A 9,223-nucleotide genomic window follows, 5' to 3' on the forward strand; every position below is an offset into this window, starting at 1 on the left:
TCATGAAGTAAGGTTGCGGACTCCACCTGACGGGGTTCAGAGAGGAGCTTTCCAGCTGCAAACCGCACTTACACCCTGTCTGTGTTTGGTTCCTTTTCTGTAAATAGGAATAGCACATGGATTTGAGGATTAAGCAGGAAAACGTGTGGACAACACCTGGTTCTGAGGAGCCTGACCAGCCCGCAGAGCTGCCGGAAGCAGCCACATTTACTCTTCCCTTTTCGGTCCAGAAGCTGGCCAGGAGCCTGGGCCAGCTTGCCTGCCAGTGAGGGCAGCCCACACAAGGGGGCAGTGCCCTTCAGCCTGGGCCAGGAGCCCATCTCTTTCCCTTCCAGGTATGAGAGGTTCAGCTGACCCAGTTCCATGGCCACTATTGGCTTCGGTCAGGAGGTTGGAGACATTATTTCTGACATTTGGGATAGTTCTAGAACTTCCCAGGCTCTCTGGTATGTGTATTTCCTGGGATTTGCCATCTTGAATTCAGAGAGCTTACTGCTCCAGGGAGAGGCATTTTTCAGGGCACTCTGATTTTCTGCAAGTGGAGTTTACCGTATTTGACCTGTCTTGTTGACATTCCCTCTGGTAATAGGTCAGTCGTTTCTTCAGGGTAACAGGAGCCCGAGTACAGGGATGAAAAACACAATAGGTCCTCACAGACCTCCTGTTTCCACTGCTCCTGGCCCTCTCTGCAGAGCTCACTAATATTTGTGATGTCCTGCTTCCCTGGCTCCTTCTGGAAGCAGCCAGAACCAGAACCCAACTAATGAAGAAACCCACATTATTTCCTACACTCTGGGATAGATGAGCCTAATGATGAACAAACGCCACCAATTGTCCATCTAGACAGGCCCACCTTTGGAAATGGTAGCAAGAAGCCCCTTATTTACATGTGAGTTGGGGAATATCTAGCCCTTCTTCAGTAAAGTCTTGACCTTTAAAATGGCATTTATATACCCATTAGGTATGTAGGTTGGAATTTTGGCTTTGGAATAGCTGAGGGACTTTTCCTTAATTGGATCAGTCCCTTCTCACTGGGCCCTGTGGGGTTTAAAGTGCAAGAACAGTCCAGAGAAGAGTTGAGTTGAAGTGAGACACATGGGATTAGCAGGCACTTTGCAGACTCAGAGCCAAGCAGTCGGGTCAAATGCTGGCACCGACAGCTGTGTGACTTTGGGAAAGTTACTTAACCTTTCTGTGCCTATAGGGGCTGTTATGAAGAGAAAAGGAATTTAAATATGTATATAATAAAGCATTTAGAACTTCGCTTGGCCCATGAAAGTATTAGCTGTTCCTGTAGAGTCCTGACAGGGGCTTTGTACTGACCAGACATTGCCGATCCCCTGAGCCAATCCTCTTCATGCAAACAAACCGGCACGACCCTATGGAGGGGACGAACCCTGAGATTAACCTTCTCACTTGAGGTTTTCCTTCTGGTGCCGACCACTGTGGCCCAAAGAGTCTCTCTCATGCAGAACTTTTGGAACTGGCTAGCAGCGGAATTCTGAAAAGCAGGTGAGGTTACTTACTTCTTTCTCATGTCCCGGGATTGCTATTCCAGATGGGCAAACTTAAAAAAAAAATACATTTCTGGTACTCAGTTAAAAAAATTGTGTCAATAGCTTTATTGGCTCAAGATCAGCAAGAGGAAAAAGGGGGAAAAATGTTCTGCCTTTCAACAGAGCAATCAAAAATGCTGAACGTGTCTTCCCCCCACAAGACTTATTTATGGCTTTCTTTTCAGAATCCTTTCCTTTGGTGGTTGAGACATGCACAATGTCTTTGAAGTGGGCTAGACATGTTTTCTGCATGTGTGAGCAGCTGTTTGCCTCTCTGCAGGGCTGGTTCAGATGCACCATTTTTCCTCACGATTTCCAGTCATTGACAGAGGGATCTTGCCCGGGACTTTGCACACGACTCGGTCACGGTGAACAGATAAGGGAATTTCACAGGTGGATCCTTGGCTCCACTGAGAGCAGCAATCTTCACATGCTCCTTTCAGGCAACATTTTCGCCAGGGTTTGTGACCCCGGGGCGGGGCGGGGTGGGGCGGGGGGAGCGGGCACCACAGCGGGACAGCAGACTCAGGACCCGTCTGTCCTTCTTCCTGCCTCTCCCACCCTCTTCCTCGGGACCCGTCTGTCCTTCTTCCTGCCTCTCCCACCCAGCTTCCTCGGGACCCGTCTGTCCTTCTTCCTGCCTCTCCCACCCTGCTTCCTCGGGACCCCTCCGTCCTTCTTCCTGCCTCTCCCACCCAGCTTCCTCAGGACCCGTCTGTCCTTCTTCCTGTCTCTCCCACCCTGCTTCCTCAGGAACCGTCTGTCCTTCTTCCTGCCTCTCCCACCCAGCTTCCTCGGGACCCGTCTGTCCTTCTTCCTGCCTCTCCCACCCTGCTTCCTCGGGACCCCTCTGTCCTTCTTCCTGCCTCTCCCACCCAGCTTCCTCGGGACCCGTCTGTCCTTCTTCCTGCCTCTCCCACCCAGCTTCCTCGGGACCCGTCTGTCCTTCTTCCTGCCTCTCCCACCCAGCTTCCTCGGGACCCGTCTGTCCTTCTTCCTGACTCTCCCACCCTGCTTCCTCGGGACCCGTCTGTCCTTCTTCCTGCCTCTCCCACCCAGCTTCCTCGGGACCCGTCTGTCCTTCTTCCTGCCTCTCCCACCCTGCTTCCTCGGGACCCATCTGTCCTTCTTCCTGCCTCTCCCACCCTGCTTCCTCGGGACCCGTCTGTCCTTCCTCCTGCCTCTCCCACCCAGCTTCCAAGTCAGAAGCTGCTTCGTGGCAGTTATACATAGGAGCAAGCAGAGCCCACCGTGGGAGAGAGTGTGTCAATGTAACTGGGCCCTGTTTCCTGGTAGTTCCGAGATCCAAATGCCGGCATATTCCTCAGGGATTATGTTCTGATTACGATTATGTGTCAGTTCCAACTGATCTAACAATGATCGTTCCAGTCTCTGCTTCTCTTCTCAAAGCAAAATCTACAGTTCTATAATTACATGTTGATTAAACGTGATAATACACGAAGTGAGCATGACCAACACATGGGAAGCGCTCAATAAACTTGACTGTATGACTATTGTTATTGCATGTTGCTTTACCCAGGGATTTCAGAGAAATAAAGTCTCAAAGATCGCCTCTATTATCCGCCAATACCACGGCTTCTCTCTCAGTACTGCTTCTTTCCCCGGGCTTGCCAATATTCCTAACACTCTTCTGTCTCACAAAACAAAAATCCAAGGTCCCGTGGTTCTGCATTCACTGTGGCTACTATACTTTCTCTCTCCTTCCTTACAAAGTGAAGACCCTATCCAAGAAATTTACTTTGACTCTTGACTTTTCCTCAGTTTTCCTTCATCCTTTGACCCTTTACTCCCAGGCTATTGGCACCAATAGCCACCAAAACCATTGCTTCTTCCCACTGCCTTATGCAGTGGTCTCTGGCCCGTTGTGCCCATTGGCTGCTCTGTGTCATTGGATTCCGTGGCTCTGCCCCGTCCATGGTGGTATCCAGAAGAGTGGCCAACTGGCCAGAGGGTTATTTCAAGAATACAGGAAATGTGGCAGTACATTAAGCAACTGAACGGTTCATTTAAATTTAATTACTTAAAATTTAAATTTAGAAACAGATACTCGATTCAGTTATTGAGAAACTTTTTAAAAGATTTATTTATTTGAGAGAGAGAGAGAGTGAGAGAGAGAGCATGTGCAAGCTGGGGGAGAGGGAGAGGGAGAGGGAGAGGGAGAGTCCCAAGCAGACTCCCTGTTGAGTGGGGAGCCTGACCCAGGTCTTAATCCCTGACTTGAGCCAAAACCAAGAGTCAGACGCCCAACTGATTGAGCCACCCAGGCGCCCCTTGAAAACCATTTAAGTATGATTGGAACAACTTGGGCCTGTGAACGTAGTTTTCTCCACTGTAAATTTTATGAGATCTAAATACAAGCATTGCTGATGAAAACTTAGCATCTGAATTGAGATGTGCTGTAAGCTTCTGAATTCTGGCTTGAAACAAAGAATGTAAAATCTCTCAGTACTTTTTATATTAATTACATTTTGAAATCATACTATTTTGGCTAGAGGGGGTTAAACAAAATCTGTTACTAAAGTTGGTTTCACTTGCTTTGATTTTCTTTACAGTGGGGCTGCAGGAACATTGTGTCTTGCACTTTATATCGATGGGACGGCCCTGCTGTGGGTCTTTTGCTCCTGGAAACCCTCTCCTCCTTTGGCTTCTGAGCCCCAGCCTCTCCTCTTCCCTCTGACCTCTTTACTGGGAGATAGTCTCCACAATCACTCCTCAATGTCGGCGCTTCCCAGCATTCTGTCCCTTAACCTTTTCTCTTGTTACACAATCCGTTCTTGCTCAGTGACCGCCCCCCCCCGCCCCGCCCCCTGCTTGAATGTGTACAACTTATAACATTTGCAGGAGCCTCTCTGCAGGATGACTCCAGCAGAATGTCTTTCAATATCTCACACTCCACCTGCCCCAGTTCATCCCACCTTCTTGCCTCTGAATTGTGACCTTCTTCCCGGATGTCCCCACTGTGAATTGTGCCCTTACCATTTGTGCCAGAGACTAGGGCCAGGCCAGAGCCCTCCCTTTTACTCAGGGTCATGTCTATCAGATACTGAATCCCACAGCTTTACATCTCCAAGGCTTACTTATTTTAAAAATGGACATTTGTACCTTTTGGCTACCTTCACCCAAAATGCTTTCCGATGTGTTAGCACCTAGCACAAAATCTGAAGAGGGACATAGGAGAATAGAGAGGCACAAGGTACACTCCAAATTTTTGTCCTAATTCCTCAGGGCAATATAAAAGCCCTTAGTCTACCTCTCCCTCCATATCTGCCAGACCCTCCTGCACCTGCTCCTAGGTCGCTCTATGCCAACAGGTGGCCCTTAGTGCCAGGCTGCTTCATGCTTTGCCAAACGGGTTTCCTCTGCCCAGAGACCCCCAAACCCACCTCTCTACCTGGTAGGACAGATGCGGCTCTTCTCAGGTGCGTTTGCTGATGGGTGCCCGACCAGGGAATAGAGCACTCTTCCTTTGGGCCCCTTCGAGCCACTGGAGATTTCTGTCCTGCTACCTGATTATTACCATGACTTACCAACTTGGCCACAAATGACCTCATGTGAAGATTAATGTCCCAATTATGGCCAGATGACAATGGATCTGATTCAGAAACTCAATTGCCCCTGAAGTCCTTGTTAGCTTTCTGAGGCATGGTCTCTGATGAGCTGGGACTCATGTTTGCCCATGTTCTTCTCCTCTACAGCTCTATGAGGTAACTCTCCTGGCCCCCTGACAATCAGGGGCCATCAAGGAAGGGGGCTAACCTGGAAGCAGTGCAGGCAATAAGAGGTGCATGGTCTGCAGAGAAATTTAAAAGAATGATAAAATTGACCAGAAGTCAATTTATCATCTCATACTAGCAACTCTAAACAGTGGCAGAAATAGACTATTCCTTCTCACCGGGGTGGCCTTCTCCCACTGTAGCCCCTCCCCTACTTAAAGCATTTGTCATTTCAACTTATCCCACTGTCTTGTAATTCCTGGTTTACTTAACTTCTCTACATCATCAGTTAGATTTTATATATATATATATATATATTTTTTTTTTGTCAGCATTCCTTTTTTGTTGTTGCTTAAAATTTTTTAAAATTCAAATATAATTAACATAAAGTGTTATATTAGTTTCAGGTGTGCAGTATAATGATTTAACAATTCTATATGTTAGAATATGTTGCTCATCAAGATAAATGTACTCTTAATCCCCTTCACCTATTTCACCCATCCCCCCACCCACTTCCCCTCTGGCAACCACAAGTTGTTCTCTATATTTAAGAGTCTGTTTTTTATTTGTCTTTTTTTTCTTTGTTTTGTTTCTTAAATTCCACATATGAGTGACATTGTATGATATTTGTTTATCTCTGATTAACTTATTTCACTTAGCATTAGATCCATCCATGTTGTTGCAAATGGCAAGATTTCCTTCTTTTTTATGGTTGAGTAATTCCATAGTGAATATATGCCATATCTTCTTTATCTATGTATCTAAGGATGGACAGTTGGGTTGCTTCCATATCTTGGCTACTATAAATAATATTGCAATAAACACAGGAGTGCATATATCTTCTCAAATTAGTGTTTTCATTTTCTTTGGTTAAATACCCAGTAGTGAAATTACTGGATCATATGGTATTTCTATTTTTAAGTTTTTCAGGAACCTCCATACTGTTTTCCACAGTGGCTACACCTGTTTGCATTCCCACCAAAAGTGCATGAGGGTTTTTTTCTTTACATCCTTGCCAACACTTGTTGACTCTTGTATTCTTTATTTTGCCATTCTGACAGCCATGAGGTGATATCTCCTTGTGGTCTTAATTTGCATTTCCCTGATGATTAGTGATGTTGAGCATTTCTTCATGTGTCTGTTGACCATCCTGTATGTCTTCTTTGGAAAAATGTCTGTTCATGTTTTCTGCCTATTTTAAAAGGGATTGTTTGTTTGTTTGTTTTTGATGTTGAGTTGTATAAGTTCCTTATATATTTTAGATATTAACCCATTACCAAATATATGATTTACAAATATCTTCTCCCATTTGGTGGGTTGTCTTTTTGTTTTGTTGATGGTTTCCTTTACTGTGTAAAAGCTTTTTATTTTGGTGTAGTCCCAATAGTTTAATTTTGCTTTTGTTTCCCTTGCCAAGGGACACATATCTAGAAAATGTTTACTATGGCTGACGTCAAAGAGATTACTGCCTATGTTTTCTTCCAGGAATCTTATGGTTTCAGGTCTTGCATTTAGGTCTTTAATCCATTTTGAGTTTATTTTTGTGTATGATGTAAGAAAGTGATCTAGTTTCATTCTTTTGCTTGCCACTGTCCAGTTTTCCCAACACCATTTATTGAAGAAACGGACTTTTTCCCATTGTATATTCTTGCTTTCTTTCTTGGAGATTAACTGACCATATAAATGTGGGTTTATTTCTGGGCTCTCTGTTCTGCTCCATTGATCTATGTGCCCATTTTTGTGCCAGTATCACACTGTTTTGATTACTATAGCTTTGTAGTATATCTTGAAATCTAGACCATATTTTTTCAGGATAGAGGCTGAATTCTATATTTACTGTTTTTCAAGGTTAGCATAGAGTCTACAACAAAGGAAGTATGAAAAATTTACAGAATTGATAAATCAATGGATTTCCTCAATTTACCAGAATATCCCTAGGCAGGAAATCCTTTGTCCAAAAAGTAAGTGGTAAGAAGACAAATTCATAGTAGGGGTTTATTTAAAATAATCTTGTAAAGCATATTCTAAGTTTATTAGAGATCCAGCCAGTAACTGATACCTAGCTTTTGTTTTTATGGTATTGGAAAAGAATTATGCATACAGAATATAAATTTGAAGCCTTTCAAAATCTTAAATCAATAATGAAAAATGTGATTAATTATTTCATTCATTACTATTTATTGTTGAGCATGTGCTAGGCCTGTGTTATAGAGTAAAGCAGGAAAATGGACAAATATATTGTATTGAAATTTTCAATGATGACAGTAAAATTAATCTGGTGAATATTGAACTTAAAAGAAAGCTCAGTTAACCAAACAGGGGATTTTGCAAGGGTTTCCTGGGATAATGGGACATATTCCCTCAGTACAGTGAAGCTCCAGCTCCATTCATCATGGCAGCTTGGACACTTCAATCAACTAATGGAAATAAAAACCACCACACTCTCAGGCATTCTATGGATTTCTGGGTCCTTTTGTTATTCATAACAGAGATCAGAAAATTTTTACCCATCTGGACAGATTTTATTCATCATTGTGTGTGTGTCGTGTGTATGTACAGAAGAAAGACTTGCCAGGTTTCATCAAAGAGCCTTTAAGGACCACATGAGATGTCCTGTCTTCTTTTTAGGGGAGGCCCTGGTGTGTGCTGCCTTTGATCTGAGCCTGAGATAGCCCTGCATTAGTGCAGAGTGGGATGGATCACCATTCAAATTGCATGGATTAACTATGGAAGGGTCAGTGGTTACTATGGTTTAATATATATATATATATATATATATATATATATATATATATATTTTTTTTTTTTTTTTTTCTTTTTAAAGAGAGAGAGGGAAAGGGGAAGGGGCAGAGGAAGAGAAAAAATCCTAAGTAGGTTCCATGCCCAGTGTGGAGTCCAACACAGGTCTCGATCTCACAATCCTGAGGTCATGACCTGAGCCAAAATCAAGAGACAGACACTTAACTGATTGAGCCACCCAAGTGCCCTGGTTTAATAATTTAAAGCCACACTTTGGAATAGTAGAAGGCGATTTGCTTTGAAAGCCTGTCCACAGTTTGTAGATGAGTGACAAGATGTGAATCTCAGCGTGTCAATAGTATCAGTGTATTTTGGGGTAAGATTTGCTGCCTGAGCAAGAAATACGGGTATTTTACTCATGGTTACATATCTCTAAAAAGTTTCAGGCAAGTTTGTGTGAAATAGGACACGGGAGAAAATATTAAAGAAGTCTTTTCAAAATAGGCTTTGACATACAGATTGGACCTTAACCTAAGTCTGGGGTCAGCCTTCTTGGAATCAGGTTTTCCTTTTGGGCTCTATCTATGCGTTGTGAACTGCAGAGAGACTAGCAAGTGTCTGAAGTCAGGTCAAAGCACTTAGAGGGGTAGATGGGAAAAAATACACAGTTCACCATAGGAGAAATTTGTATGGGACTTGGGAGGAGTGAGGTAGTGGCCGTTTTTATGCTCAGCGGGTCACAGCAGGGCAGGCACCATAGCGTGGATGGAGCCCCAAGTCCCTGACCTGCTGGCTGACCTTGCTGGGTGGGGCAGCAGTTGGATTTGAACAGCTCTGGCTTCCCCTGCATCTCCTTGTCTGTCTCCAATTTACTCTGCAGGTCGCCCGTGTCATCACAGCTGGAGGAGGCAGTGAGAGACAGATGCCATTCTCATCTGTTGCTGGTCTCCCCCACTTCCGACCTTCTTCCCCTCCTGGGGGTTGGCCTGCTGACTTCCAGCCCGTTGCACGCACAGGGGCCTCATGATGGTGGCGGGGCTCCCACGGTGGTGGAAGCGCTAGCCCTGTAATAAAGCCCGTATTCCACAGCAGTCAAGGTGGTCTCCTGCTCCGGTTGCCGCGGGCTGAAACACATGTTAGATCCCTGTTTCTGAGAAGAGAAGGACTTGGAGGAAGAAGGCGGCCGCTCTCCTA

The sequence above is a fragment of the Halichoerus grypus genome, chromosome 13, assembly GCF_964656455.1.
Source record: "Halichoerus grypus chromosome 13, mHalGry1.hap1.1, whole genome shotgun sequence".
Lineage (NCBI taxonomy): Eukaryota > Metazoa > Chordata > Mammalia > Carnivora > Phocidae > Halichoerus > Halichoerus grypus.